The 15,618-nt window shown below is 48.4% G+C and overlaps 1 pseudogene; it reads left to right on the top strand.

Moving 5' to 3' along the window:
• The first annotated feature begins 12,809 nt into the window (after positions 1-12,809).
• Positions 12,810-15,241, top strand: LOC148774238 (28S ribosomal RNA; annotated as a pseudogene).
• Positions 15,242-15,618: the final 377 nt, after the last annotated feature.

The following is a 15,618-nucleotide window of genomic DNA, read 5'->3' as shown; positions in this document are numbered from 1 at the left end:
TCACGTAGTTGCACAAACAAGTTGAATAATGTGTGTACCTTGTGTGTGCATGGGAGATACTTAAATATATATATGAAGTGAAGTGGAGTCGCTCAGTCGTGCCCAACTCTTTGCGACCCCATGGACTGTGTGTGTGTATATATAACACACACACACACACACCACAGCCACACACACACACATCTTTGTCCATTCGTCAGTTGTTGGACAGGTAGGTTCACATCTTTGCTGCTGTGAACAGTGCTGCTGTGAACATAGTGGTGAATGTATCTTTTCGAATTATAGCTTTGTCTGGATATATGCCCAGGAGTGGGATTGCTAATTCATATGGCAACTTTTTAGTTTTTTGAGGATCCTCCATACTGTTTTCCACAGTGGCTGCATCAGTTCCCACCCACAGTGTAGGAGATTTCATTTTCTCCACCCGCTCACCAGCATTTGTTATTTGTAGACATTTTATCGATGCCATACCTCATTGTGGTTTTGATTTGCATTGCTTTAATGACACTTCACACTTTTTTAGCAGTGTGAAGTGTCTTTTTATGTGCCTGTTGATCATCTATATGTCTTCTTTGGAGAAATGCCTATTTAGACCTGCCCATTAAAAAAAAAATTTTTTTTTTTTGAGATGCATGTGCTGTTTGTGTATATTGGAAATCAGACCTTTTTGGCGGCATCATTTGCAAATATTTTTCCCCAACAATTAGTACAGGTGCTGGGACAACCAGATTCCACATGCAAAAGAACAAAGTTGGACCCCTACTTCCCTCACTATACAAAATCAACTCAAAATGGATCAAAGGCCTAGATGTAAGAACCAAAATTATTCACCCCATGGAAGAAAACATACGAGAAAAACTTCATGACTTGGATTTGGCCATGATTTCTTAGATCTGCTAACAAAACCACAAACAACAGAGGACAAAAGAGATGAATCAGAGTTCTTCACAACAAAAGTTGTTGTGCACAAAAGGAGTCAGGGAAAAGATCCGCCATCCAAAATGGCACAACATGTTTGCAGATCATGTACCTGATAAAGGTCTGTAGCCTACAAGCCGAGACCTCACTGGCCCAGTGGGGTGCCTGTGGGGCCCCTCCTGTCCCAGGTGATAAGGGGGTTTCAGGCCACAAAGCACCCTTGGGCTGGACACTGGTCATCCTCAGCACCCTGAAGGAGTGAGTGCAGAATGGTTTTGAGCCCTGCTCTGAAAGGTTGTTGTGGAGTGACACAAAGACACCGGGATCTTGGCCTCCGGAGGAGAAGAATTCAATCCGGGGCCAGAGACGAGGCTTGATCGCTCAGAGCTTTTGTATAATAAAGTTTTATTAAAGTATAAAGGAGATAGAGAAAGCTTCTGACATAGACATCAGAAGGGGTCAGAAAGAGTACCCCCCCCAAGTCTTCAGCTGGATGTTATATAGTCACTAGCAGTCTGTTAATGAAAGAAAGGAATGTCTTAAGGCTCAGAATGACACCAGGCCCCTCACCCACAAGATGCATTTTGGGATAATTTTGACACCAGACGATTCATCCTGGGCCATAAAATGATTAACTTGAATCTTGTAGAAGGGCAGATTACCATACAAATAGTTTCGTTTTACATAGATTAAGGGAACAATATCTGAGCATAACACAGAGGTTTCTCAAGTAGATTCTGAGCCATTTGGCTGAACCGACTTGAAGACAGAGTTGGGGTAAATGCGTAGTACATTAACATAGCTTAAGACCAACATTTCCATAAGAAAAATGCATTGGTTAACTCAAGATTTGAGAATAGTTAACTTCAGGTGAAACCTGGTGTCGTTATGGCAACACAGTATTTTAAGAGAAACTTCCTTTTAAATTTGTATAGAGAAGAAAAAAATATCTCTAGTTTGTTTCCTCATGCCGCTTAAGAGAGATAAAAATGTCTGACACTTGCAGGCTATTTCCTCCGTTTGGAGACCCCTGGCCTTCCTGGCTGTTACCCTCTCAGCTCCTTCTCGACACTGCCCTCACACTGGAGGCTTCAACATGTCTCCAGAAGAACACAGAATCTTTGCAAGTCTTTGAGAACCAAGGGATCATCCTTCACTTTCTTGAAAAGTGCATCTTACTTCGTAGCAGTGACATTTTCCAGTGTGGCCCCACGGTGTTCTCCCACCTTCTTCATCTCTCTGAAAGTGGCCAGGGCAGGTCTAGTGTCTCCAGTCCCCACACCAGGTGACGAGGCCTTGGCGCCAGGTCCTGGTGGTCCTTGCTTTCACTGGATACTAACTCAGACTCGCAGGTTGACTGTGAACGTGGACGCCCCTGCTTATCCATCAAGAAGTCTCATCTCCTCACCCTCTTTTCCTCTTGCTTTTCAGTCTCAGAGTTACCTGACATCGCCACTCACAGTTCCTGAAGAGCCCAGAGATTCCTCCTGAAGGGCAGGTTTCTGAAAGATTCATAGGGATAAATAAGGAATGCAGATGATTCCTACCTCGTGCTGATGCCTCGAGGGTGATGAGAGTGAGTGTTTTCTCATGGGAACTGTAAAACCCTCCAAGTAATAGATCACCGAGGGCATCCTTTGTTGTTCTGCTCATTCTAATAACGTTGTTCCTGAATTTTAATTCAATAAAATTTATCTTATAAATATGCCAGGGGGGAGATCCATTAAAAAATGTTACTGAAGTAACTCCAAGGGTTTTACAACAAATAAGGACACAGAACCTGAGGTCAGACACTGGCTGAGAGATTCCCACCCTGAGCCACTGTCCCTTAGAGGGTGGAATGGCCATGACCATCCTCCGGTAAGTAAGCCTCCTCAGGCGCATCCTATGTGGGACCACTGTATCACAGAATCTTAGATTGGCCAATGGCAGGCAGCTGGCGAGAGATGAGGAAAACAGAAAGCTGTCAGGTAGCCTGGGACAACTCCTGGGCAAGGACTTAGTAAGGGTCCGCGTCAGGCCATTCGTTAGAGCCAGCATCAGGGCCTTAGAGACAGTGTCAGTCTCAGAGATAACTTGATGGCCTTAGCAAGAGTCAGTTAAGGCTGTTCATTAGGGACACTTCGCAGACTTTATCAGGGACATATTCAGGGCCTTGGTTATGGACAGAATCAGAGGGATATTTGGTGACAGCATAGACTATAAGGGACCAAGACCTAAGCTAGGGACAGTGTCAAGGCTTCAGGTAAGGTTGTTCCTTAGGGATATCTCGGGGCTTTCAACAGGGCCAGCGTCAGGGCTGTAGTTAGAACCAGTGTCAGGGCATTAGTTAGTGACAAAATCAGGGTGTTACTTAGGAAAAATGTCAGGTCATTATTATTGACAGTGTCAGGGCCTTTGTGAGGAGGAGGTTCTTGACTTTAAGAAGGAATAGGATCAGAGAAATAGACCAGTCTCAGGTCGTGAGTTAGGGCCACAATTAGGGTGTTATGTAGGGCAAGAATTAGGTTCTGAATGACAGTGTCTGGGCCTTAGGTAGAGTCATCATCAAGACCTTAGTTAGGAAGAGCTTCAGTCAGTTCAGTCGCTCAGTCGTGTCCACCACTTTGTGATCCCATGGACTGCAGCAGGCCAGGCTTCCCTGTCCATCACCAACTCCCAGAGCTTGCTCAAACTCATGTCCATTGATCAATGATGCCATCCAGCCATCTCATCCTCTATCATCCCCTTCTCCTGCCTTCAATCTTTCCCAGCATTAGGGTCTTTTCAAATGAGTCAGTTTTTTGCAACAGGTGGCCAAAGGACTAGAGCTTCAGCTTCAGCATTTGTCATTCCAATGACTATATTCAGGACTGATTTCCTTTAGGATGGACTGGTTGGATCTCCTTGCAGTCCAAGGGACTCTTAAGAGTCTTCTCCAACACCACAGTTCAAAAGCATCAATTTTTCAGCGCTCATTTTTCTTTACAGTCCAACTCTCACATCCATACATGACTACTGGAAAAACTATAGCTTTGACTAGATCGACCTTGGTCAGCAAAGTAACGTCTCTGCTTTTTAATATGCTGTCTAGTTTGGTTATAACTTTTCTTCCAAGGAGCAAGCATGTTTGAATTTCATGGCTGCAGTCACCATGTGCAGTAATTTTGGAACCTCCCAAAATAAAGTCTGTCAATGTTTCCATTGTTTCCTTATCTATTTGCCATGAAGTGATGGTACCGGATACCATGATCTTATTTTTCTGAATGTTGAGTTTTAAGCCAACTTTTTCACTCTCCTCTTTCACATTCATCAAGAGGCTCTTTAGTTCCTCTTTGCTTTCTGCCATAAGGCTGGTGTCGATGTGTATCTGAGGTTATTGTTATTTCTCCCAGCAATCTTGATTCCAGCTTCTGCTTCTTCCAGCCTGGCATTTCGCATGATGTACTCTGCATATAAGTTAAATAAGCCGGGTGATGATATACAGCCTTGACATATTCCTTTCCTGATTTGGAACCAGTCTGTTGTTCCATGTCCAGTTGTAGCTGTTGATTCTTGACCTGCATACAGATTTCTCAGGAGGCAGGTAAGGTGGTCTGGTATTCCATCTGTTTAAGAATTTTCCACAGTTTGTTGTGATCCACACAGTCAAAGACTTTGGTGTAGTCAATAAAGCAGAAGTAGATATTTTTCTGGAACTCTCTTTTGTGATGATCCAACAGATGTTGGCAATTTGATCTCTGGTTCCTCTACCTTTTCCAAATTCAGCTTGAACATCTAGACATTCATGGTTCACGTACTGTTGAAGCCTGGCTTAGAGAATTTTGAGCACTACTTTGCTAGCATGTGAGATGAGTGCAATTGTGATGGAATGCCAGCTGAGCTATTTCAAATCCTAAAAGATGATACTGTGAAAGTGCTGCACTCAGTATGTCAGCAAATTTGGAAAACTCAGCAGTGGCCACAGGACTGGAAAAGGTCAGTTTTCATTCCAGTCCCAAAGAAAGGCAATACCAAAGAATGCTCAAACTACCGCAAAGAATTGGACATGACTGATTGACTGAACTGAACTTCACATTCTTTGGCATTTGCCACCTCTTCTTAATGTCTTCTGCTTCTGTTAGGTCCATACCATTTCTGTCCTTTATTGTGCCCATTTTTGCATGAAATATTCTTTTGGTATCTCTAATTTTCTTGAAGAGCTCTCTAGTCTTTCGCGATCTTTTGTTTTCCTCTCTTTCTTTGTATTCATCACCAAGGAAGTCGTTCTTATCTCTTCTTGATATTCTTTGCATTTAAATGGGTATATCTTTCCTTTCTCCTTTGTCTTTAGCTTCTCTTCTCTTCTCAGCTACTTGTAAGGCCTCCTCAGACAACCGTTTTGCCTTTTCGCATTTCTTTTTCTTGGGAATGGTCTTGATCACTGCCTTCTGTATAAAGTCATGAGCCCCTGCCCATAGTTCTTCAGGCACTCTGTCTATCAGATCTAATCCCTTGAATCTAATTCTCATTTCTACTGGATAATCATAAGGGATTTGATGTAGGTCATACCTGAATGGTCTAGTGGTTTTTCCCTACTTTCTTAAATTTAAGTCTGAATTTGGCAATAGGGAGTTTATGATCTGAGCCACAGTTAGCTCCCATTCTGGTTTTTGCTGACTGTATAGAGCTTCTCCATCTTTGGCTGCAAAGGATATAATCCATCTGATTTTGGTGTTGACCGTCTGGTCATATCCCTGTGTAGAGTTTTCTCTTGTGTTGTTGGAAGTGGGTGTTTGCTATGACCAGTGTGTTCTCTTGGCAAAACTCTGTTGGCAGGTCAAAGGATAACAGGAAGAGCATCAGGGACTCAGATGCAGCAGCAGGACATTAGTTAGGGCCAGCAACAGGGCCTTAATTAGGGACAGTGTTAGAAACTCAGAGATAACTTCATGGCCTGAGTAAGAGATAGTTCAGGCTGTTAGTTAGATGCACTTCAGTGACTTTCTTAGGGACATAGTCAGGGCCTTAGTAATAGGATCAGGGTGTTACTTTGTGACAGCTTAGGCTATAAGGGGCAGTATCATGGCCTCAATTAGGGGCAGTGTCAGAGTCAGGGACAGGCTTAGGGCCTTCCTGAACTATAGTTCAGGCCTTACCTAGGGACAGTGTCTGGGGCTTAGCTAAAGACAGTTTCAAGGCTTCAGTTAGAGATAACTCGAGGGCCCTAAAGAAGTTCAGGCTGTTACTTAGCAGCATCTCAGGACCTTAATAGGGCTAGCGTCAGGTTCATAGTTGTGACCAGTGTCAGGGTGTCAGTTAGGGACAGCGTCAGAGACCTACTTCAGTACATATTCAGGGCCTTATTTATGGATAGGATCATGGCAAAAGTAAGGCTATTGAGGGCTAGTAGGGACACCATCAGGACATTAGGATGAGTCTCAGGGTGTTATTTAGAGACAAAATGAGGATGTTAGTTAGGGAAAGAGTCAGAAAATTGTTTACAGACAGTATCAGCCTCTCACGTAGAGACTTCTTCAAGGCCTTAGTGCCTTGAAGTGAGGGAGTGCATCAGGAGTGCATCAGGCTGTCACTTAAATACAGAGTTAAGGGCTTAATTAGGGAGAGTGTCAGGGCCTCAGAGAAAACTTGCAGACCTTAGTAAAAGACACTTTAGACCATTTGTCCCAGGGGTATTGTCAGGGTGTTCATTACAGCCAGCATCAGGGCCTGAGTTAGGGAGAGTTAAGAGGACAGTTTTGGAAAGCTCAGGCCATCATGGACAGCTCAGGGCCATAGTTAGTGTAGGGTCAGGGCCTGGTAGTGAAATTGAGCAGGACCCTGTGAGGCTCCTGGGCCCAGAAGCCTTTTCCATGTCCGCTGTTTCTTTGTTGTGAATAGACTCCCGGCTCCATGACCTACCGTGAGCTCCAAAGGGCAGATTGGAAGAGGTGGTAATCAGGGAAGGGAGGGGATGCAGAGAGAAGGAAAGAGCACTCAAGAAAGAGTATTTTGTCTTGGGTCAGGGTCCTGTTCCTGTCCAAAGGGATACACATAAAAATATCTCTAAATTTTTTACCCAACTAAACATCCTTTCCCGTGGTCATGTATGGATGTGAGAGTTGGACTGTGAAGAAAGCTGATCACCCAAGAATTGATGCTTTTGAACTGTGGTGCTGGAGAAGACTCTTGAGAGTCCCTTGGACTGCAAAGAGATCCAACCAGTCCATTCTAGAGGAGATCAGTCCTGGGTGTTCATTGGAAGGACTGATGCTAAAGCTGAAACTGCAGTACTTTGGCCACCTCATGCGACGAGTTGACTCACTGGAAAAGACTCTGATGCTGGGAAAGGTTGGGGGTGGGAGGAGAAGGGGACGACAGAGAATGACATGGCTGGATGACATCACTGACTCTGTGGACATGAGTTTGGGTGACCTCCGGGAGTTGGTAATGGACAGGGTGGCCTGGCGTGCTGCGATTCATGGGGTCGCGGAGAGTCAGACACGACTGAGTGACTGAACTGAACTGAACTGATAAAGTGAAAGTTGCTCAGTCTGACTCTTTTTGATCCCATGGATTATACAGTCCATGGAATTCTCCAGACCAGAATACTGGAGTGGGTAACCATTCCCTTACCAGGGGATCTTCCTAACCCAGAGATCAAACCCCGGTCTCCCGCATTGCAGGTGGATTCTGTATCAGCTGAGCTGCCATGGAAGCCCAAGAATACTAAAGTGGGTAGCCATTCCCTTCTCCAGGGGATCTTCTTAACCCAGAGATCAAACCCAGGTCTCCTGCATTGCAGGTGGATTCTGTACCAGCTGAGCCACCAGGGAAGCCCAAGAATACTAAAGTGGGTAGCCTATCCATTCTTCAGGGAGTCTTCCCAACCCAAGAATTGAACCAGGGTCTCCTGCGTTACATGCAGATTTTTTACCAGCTGAGCTACCAGGGAAGCCCATAGCTATAAAACTCCTAAACAAATCGTCCTGCTTTGGGGCAGTTTTTGAGGGCACGAGTTTTCTGTGTCTGTCATTGCTAGCAAAGCAGTAGAGCTATGCTTTTCTACTTTATCTGAAACTCTATCTGTGAGATTCGGGTTAGCACAGGTGTACAGAGGTGGTGTTTTGGGATCAGATTTGGGGCTCAGTGTGGGGCTGACTTGGGAATTGCCCCTGTGGGTCCTCTGACTTGATCAGATGCTCCAAGATTTTCTCCATGCCAGCCTCTTTCAAGAGAGTGGAGGGTTGGAGAATGCCATGAGAGGGCAGATCACCTGGCATTTTTGCCTGGAAAGGCCGAGACCTAGTCATACCCCATCTGGCAACTGGAACTCCAGGGCAGGAGCAGAGAGCAAAGAGGGACTGCCGTAGCCGCTTCCAAGGCCAGCTCTGCCTTGAGGACGACCCTCTCTTCATCCTGCCTGGACTGTTTCAATGTCCTACTCCAAGGAATTAATCTGGGAAACCAGGAAAGTAGCACGTGGGGTGTTGCAAGAACTCAGACAGTGTGTGATAACTCGCTGGCCTGCACTCTGTGGTTCTGTAAACTTAGGGTAATCTTGGTTTCCATTTTGGTGGTTGTTCATTCCAGGAAATCTCATCTGGAAGGTGCTTCTGAATTGCTTTGAGGTGATCTGTATTTGTGTTTGAAATAACGTCACTCTGTTTGTGTAGGATTGTATGGCTTATTTAACAGTTGTTTTAGAGTCAGGCCCAAGTGAGGACCAGAGACAGGGTTGACTGTGGATCAGAGTCACATCCAAGTGAGGCCGAGTCAGGGCCGCAGTGGGGCCCAAATCTGGATGGAGAGTAAACTACGTCAGGATATAGTGAGACCAGTGTCAGCACAAAGTGAGAAGCAGTGTCAGGAATTGAATGGAAAAGTGTCAGGACACAGAACCAGGATCAAAGTGTAGTCAGGTCCAGAGTAAGGGCACAGCGAGGACCAGAGTCAGGCGGTAGTGAGGTCCAGAGACGTGCCACAGTGAGGACCGACGTCAGGGAGTAGTGAGCCAGGGTCAGGATGTCGTGAGGAGCAGCGGCGTGCCATCGAGAGGACCTGGGGACCCTATCTGGCCGATGAGAGGACCTGGGGGGTGGTACCACGGAGAGAACCTGGCGGGGGGGTGATGGTCCGCGGAGAGGACCCTGAGGGGAGCGGTCAAGTGGACCTGGTGTGGGGAGTCCTAAGTGGATTAATGGCAGCGCACGGGGTCTGTGGAGAGGACCTGAAGGGGGCCGTCTCAGGGCACAGAGAGAGGAAAGAAGTCAGGACCAGCCAAAGGCAGCGTCAGGTCCTAGAGAGGAAAGACATCAGGGAACCGTGTTATGGTTAGGGTTTTAGGGTTAGGGTTAGGGGTTAGGGTTACGGATAGGGTTAGATGAGTTACGGTTATGCTTAGCGTTAGATGAGTTAGGGTTAGGTTTCCCGACATGGCACCTGCCCCCCTCAGAGGCACTCCTGCAGCCTCCTCACCCATGGGCAGCACTGCGATCAGCTTTCTTTATAGTCCAACTCTCACATCCATACATGACCACTGGAAAAACCATAGCCTTGACTAGATGGACCTTTGTTGGCAAAGTAATGTCTCTGCTTTTTAATATGCTATCTAGGTTGGTCATAACTTTCCTTCCAAGGAGTAAGCATCTTTTAATTTCATGGCTGCAATCAGCATCCGCAGTGATTTTGGAGCCCCCAAAAATAAAGTCTGACACTGTTTCCACTGTTTCTCCTCCTATTTCCCATGAAGTGATGGGACCAGATGCCATGATCTTAGTTTTCTGAATGTTGAGCTTTAAGCCAACTTTTCACTCTCCTCTTTCACTTTCATCAAGAGGCTTTTTAGTTCCTCTTCACTTTCTGCCATAAGGGTGGTGTCATCTGCATATCTGAGGTTATTGATATTTCTCCCAGCAATCTTGATTTCAGCTTGTGCTTCTTCCAGCCCAGAGTTCCTCAAGATGTACTCTGCATGTGAGGTAAATAAGCAGGATGAAAATATACAGCTTTGACGTACTCCTTTTCCTATTTGGAACAAGTCTGTTGTTCTATGTCCAGTTCTAACTGTTGCTTCTTGACCTGCATACAGGTTTCTCAAGAGGCAGGTCAGGTGGTCTGGTATTCCCATCTCTTGCAGAATTTTCCACAGTTTCTTGTGATCCACACAGTCAAAGACTTTGGCATAGTCAATAAAGCAGAAATAGATGTTTTTCTGGAACTCTCTTGCTTTTTCCATGATCCAGCGGATGTTGGCAGTTTGACGTCTGGTTCCCCTGCCTTTTCTAAATCCAGCTTGAACATCTGGAAGTTCACAGTTCATGTATTGCTGAAGCCTGGCTTGGAGAATTTTGAGCATGACTTTACTTGCGTGAGATGAGTGCAATTGTGAGGTAGTTTGAGCATTCTTTGGCATTTCCTTTCTTTGGCATTGCAATGAAAACTGACCTTTCCCAGTCCTGTGGCCACTGCTGAGTATTCCAAATTTGCTGGCATATTGGGTGCAGCACTTTCACAACATCCTCTTTGAGGATTTGAAATAGCTCAACTGGAATTCCATCACCTCCACTAGCTTTGTTCGTAGTGATGCTCTCTAAGGCCCACTTGACTTCACATTCCAGGATGTCTGGCTCTAGGTGAGTGATCACACCATCGTGATTATCTTGGTCCTGAAGATCTTTTTTGTACAGTTCTTCTGTGTATTCTTGCCACCTCTTCTTAATATCTTCTGCTTCTGTTAGGTCCATACCATTTCTGTCCTTTATCGAGCCCATCTTTGCATGAAATGTTCCCTTGGTAGCTCTAATTTTCTTGAAGAGATCTCTAGTCTTTCGCATTCTATTTTTTTCCTCTATTTCTTTGCATTGATCGCTGAGGAAGGCTTTCTGATCTCTCCTTGCTATTCTTTGGAACTCAGCATTCAGATCCTTATATCTTTCCTTTTCTCCTTTGCTTTTCGCTTCTCTTCTTTTCACAGCTATTTGTAAGGCCTCCTCAGACAGCCATTGTGCTTTTTTGCATTTCTTTTCCATGGGGATGGTCTTGATCCCTGTCTCCTGTACAATGTCACGAACCTCCGTCCATAGTTCATCAGGCACTCTATCTATCAGATCTAGTCCCTTAAATCTATTTCTCACTTCCACTGTATAATCATAAGGGATTTGATTTAGGTCATATCTGAATGGTCTAGTGGTTTTCCCTACTTTCTTCAATTTAAGTCTGAATTTGGCAATAAGGAGTTCATGATCTGAGCCACAGTCAGCTTCTGGCCTTGTTTTTGCTAACTGTATAGAGCTTCTCCATCTTTGGCTGTAAAGAATATAATCAGTTTGATTTCGTTGTTGATCATCTGGTGATGTCCATGTGTAGAGTCTTCTCTTGTGTTGTTGAAAGAGGGTGTTTGCTATGACCAGTGCGTTCTCTTGGGAAGACTCTACTAGCCTTTGCCCTGCTTCATTCCGTGCTCCAAGGTCAAATTTGCCTGTTACTCCAGGTGTGTCTTTACTTCCTACTTTTGCATTCCAGTCCCCTATAATGAAAAGTACATCTGTTTGGGTGTTAGTTCTAAAAGGTCTTGTAGGTCTTCATAGAACTGTTCAACTTTGGCTTCTTCAGTATTACTGGTTGGGGCATAGGCTTGGATTACTGTAATAGTGAATGGTTTGCCTTGGAAACGAACAGAGATCATTCTGTCGTTTTTGAGATTGCATCCAAGTACTGCATTTCGGACTCTTTTGTTGACCATGATGGCTACTCCATGTCTTCTAAGGGATTCCTGCCCACCGTGGTAGATATAATGGTCATCTGAGTTAAATTCACCCATTCTAGTTCCATTTTAGTTCACTGATTCCTCGAATGTCGACGTTCACTCTTGCCATCTCCTGTTTGACCACTTCCAATTTGCCTTGATTCATGGACCTAACATTCCAGGTTCCTATGCAATATTGCTTTTTACAGCATTGGACCTTGCTTCTATCCCCAGTCACATCCACAACTGGTCATTATTTTTGGTTTGGCTCCATCCCATCATTCTTTATGGATTTATTTCTCCACTGAACTCCAGTAGCGTATTGGGAACCCACCAACCTGGGGAGTTCCTCATTCAGTACTCTATCATTTTGCCTTTTCATACTGTTCATGGGGTTAGGGTTAGGGTCACGGTCAGGTTTAGGGTGGGGTCAGGGCGCCTGTGCGTGTCCCAACCTCCCCACACCTGCTCTATCCACCGCTGGCTCATGCTCCCCTCCTGCCCCGCCTCGGCGTCTCCCTCTCCGCCCGCCCCCCGCTGCTGCCACCGAATCCTTCAAGTGAAGACAGGTAGGCGGTGGGGTCAGCAGTAGGGTGCTGTGTGTGCGTGGGGAAGGGGGCCCGGGGAGATCGGCCGTGGGTTTCTCCATCCCCTTCTCGGGACCCCTCCTTGCGGGCGCCCTCGCCCCGCGTGCTCATGCACGCGCCCTCCGAGATGCGACCTCAGATCAGACGTGGCTGTAAGGTCGGGCCCTGGTGGCCTTCTTGGCTTCCCTTTCCCAGTGGCCATCTTGGCTCCTTCTTTCCCTCTTCATCTCCCGCCGGAGGGAAAAAGTCCCGCCAAACCGCTGAGGAATCTCTGACGTAATAACCCTCTGCCGAGATCTACCCTCCTTCCTGACCTCCAGAGCGACCAACCCTGTCTCACCACCTCGACTAGCTGACCATTCACAATCTCGCGTTCCTGAGCTTTGCCTTATTTAGGCCTGTCCAGGTTATATGATGTCACTTCCTGCCCTGAAGACATAAAAATCGCACTCTGCCTTTGTTCGGGGCAGAACTCCTTGTGGCCATTCTTGCGGTCAGTGGGTTCTGCCCAGGAGCGCACTAGCCTGTTACTTTCCCTTGGTGTCTAGGTTATTTCCTTACAGCTTGAGACGCCCATTTTTGCGATCTTACAGTGGTGACCCGCTGAATTTAAGCATATTAGTCAGAAGAGAAAAAGAAACTAACCAGGATTCCCTCAGTAATGGCGAGTGAACAGGGAAGAGCCCAGGGTCAAATCCTGGCCCCACAGTGGGGCGCGGGACATGTGGCGTACGAAAGACCCACTCCCCGGCATCGCTTGTGGGGGGCCTAAGTCCTTCTGATCGAGGCCCAGCCCATGGACGTTGTGAGTCCAGTAGCGGCCCCCGGTGCGCCGGGCCGGGGTCTTCCTGGAGTTCGGTTGCTTGGGAATGCAGCCCAAAGCGGGTGGTAAACTCCATCTAAGGCTAAATACCGGCATGAGACCCATAGTCAACAAGTACCGTAAGGGAAAGTTGAAAATAACTTTGAAGAGAGAGTTCAAGAGGGCGTGAAACTGTTAAAAGGTAAATGGGTGGGGTCCATGCAGTCCGCCGGGAGGATTCAACCCGGCGGTGGGTCCGGCTGTGCTGGTGGCCCGGCGGATCTTTCCTGCTTCTTTTTTCCCTGAACCCTCCACCCTCCCTCCCTCCGCCCCTTACCGCTCTCCCCTCCATCTTTGGGCGGAGGTAGGCAGGCGGGGGCGGGGGGGGGTAGTCGCAGGGGTGGGCGGGCGGGGCAGGGGGTGGGGTCGGTGGGGGACCGCCCCCCGGCCGGCGATCGGGCGCCTCAGGGCGCATTTACACCAGGGCGCATCGGCTCCCGGACGGCTGGGAAGGCCGGCGGTGAAGGTGGCTGGGGGGGACTCTGCCGTCGCGGCAGCGGGTCCACCCCCCCCCAAGTGTTACAGCCCCCCGGCAGCAGCACTCACTGAATCCCGGGGCTGAGGGAGCCCAGACCTGTCGCTGCGCTCTCGCTCCTCCTGGTGCTTCCCTCCGCGGGGGGCTCCCTCGAGGGGGCGTTCCCCGTGGGGCGGGCCGGTGTCCACCCCCGCCCCCTCGCGCTGGCCGAGGCCAGTGCGTGGGGGTCTGGGGGGGCCGGGCCGCCCCTCCCACAGGCGTGACCGCTCTCCCACCCCAGTCTGCCTCCATCCGGGTGGTTTGGGGCCGGGCGTACTGTCCCCAGTGCGCTCCGGTCGGCGAAGCGAGCGCGTGGGGTCAGCAGTGATGTCTGCCACCCACCTGACCCGTCTTGAAACAGGGACCAAGGAGTCTAATGCGTGCGCTAGTCAGGGGCTCGCACGAAAGCCGCCGTGGCGCAATGAAGGTGAAGGCCGCCTTAGCTGGCGGCCGAGGTGGGATCCCGAGGCCTCTCCAGTCTGCCGAGGGCGCACCACCGGCCCGTCTCACCCGCCGTGCTGGGGAGGTGGAGCATGAGCGCACGTGTTAGGACCCAAAAGATGGTGAACTATGCCTGGGCAGGGCGAAGACAGAGGAAACTCTGGTGGAGGTCTATAGCGGTCCTGACGTGCAAATCGGTCGTCTGACCTGGGTTGAAGGACTAATCGAACCATCTAGTAGCTGGTTCCCTGTGAAGTTTCCCTCAGGATAGCGGGTGCTCTCGCAACGAAAACCCATGCAGTTTTATCAAGTAAAGCGAATGATTAGAGGTCTTGGGGCCGAAAGGATCTCAACCTATTCTCAAACTTTAAATGGCTAAGAAGCCCAGCTTGCTGGCATGGAGCCGAGCGTGGAATGCGAGTGCCTAGTGGACCACTTTTGGTAAGCAGAACTGGTGCTGCAGGATGAACCGAACGCTGGGTTAAGGCTCCTGATGCCGACGGTCATCAGACCCCAGAAAAGGTGTTGGTTGATATAGACAGCAGGACGGTGGCCATGGAAGTTGGAATCCGCTAAGGAGTGTGTAACAACTCACCTGCCGAATCAACTAGCCCTGAAAATGGATGGCGCTGGAGCATCAGGCCCATACCCGGCCTTCGCCGGCAGTCAGAGAGGCGCGAGAGGGACGGGAGCCTGGGCAGGGGGGGAGGACCCCAGGTTTTGCCGCCGCAGGTGCAGATCTTGGTGATAGTAACAAATATTCAAACAAAAACTTTGAAGGCTCAAGTGGAGAAGGGTTCCATGTGAACAGCAGTTGAACACAGATCAGTTGGTCCTGAGAGATGGGCGAGCGCTGTTCCAAAGGGACGGACGATGGCCTCTGTTGCCCTCAGCTGATCGAAAGGGAGTCGGGTTCAGATCCCCGAATCCGGAGTGGTGAAGATGGGCGCCGTGAGGCGTCCAGTGCGGTAACGCAACCGATTCTGGAGAAGCCGGTGGCAGCCCCGGGGAGAGTTCTCTTTTCTTTGTGAAGGGCAGGGCGCCCTGGAATGGGTTCGCCCGGAGAGAGGGGCCCGTGCCTTGGAAAGCATGGCGGTTCCGGCGGTGTCCAGTGAGCTCTCGCTGGCCCTTGAAAATCACGGGGAGAGAGTGTAAATCTCGCGCCAGCCGTACCCATATCTGCAGCAGGTCTCCAAGGTGAACAGCCTCTGGCATGTTTGAACAATGTAGGTCAGGGAAGTCGGCAAGCCGGATCCTTAACTTCGGGATAAGGATTGGCTCTAAGGGCTTTTGGTGTGAAGCAGGGCTGGGCACGCGCCGCGGCTGGACAAGGCGCCGATGCTTACTCCTTGGAAGGAAAGTTATGATCAATCTAGATAGCATATTAAAGGCAGAGACATTACTTTGCCAACAAAGGTCTGTCTAGTCAAGGCTATGGTTTTTCCTGTGGTCATGTATGGATGTGAGAGTTGGACTGTGAAGAAAGCTGAGCGCTGAAGAATTGATGCTTTTGAACTGTGGTGCTGGAGAAGGCTCTTGAGAGTCCCTTGGACTGCAAGGAGATCCAACCAGTCCATTCTAAAGGAGATCA

Source organism: Moschus berezovskii, chromosome 22, assembly GCF_049115385.1.
Source record: "Moschus berezovskii isolate FMDL1 chromosome 22, NW_MosBer_1.0, whole genome shotgun sequence".
NCBI lineage: Eukaryota > Metazoa > Chordata > Mammalia > Artiodactyla > Moschidae > Moschus > Moschus berezovskii.
The sequence above is the reverse complement of the archived record's forward strand: the minus strand, read 5'-3'. Positions and strand labels throughout refer to the sequence as shown.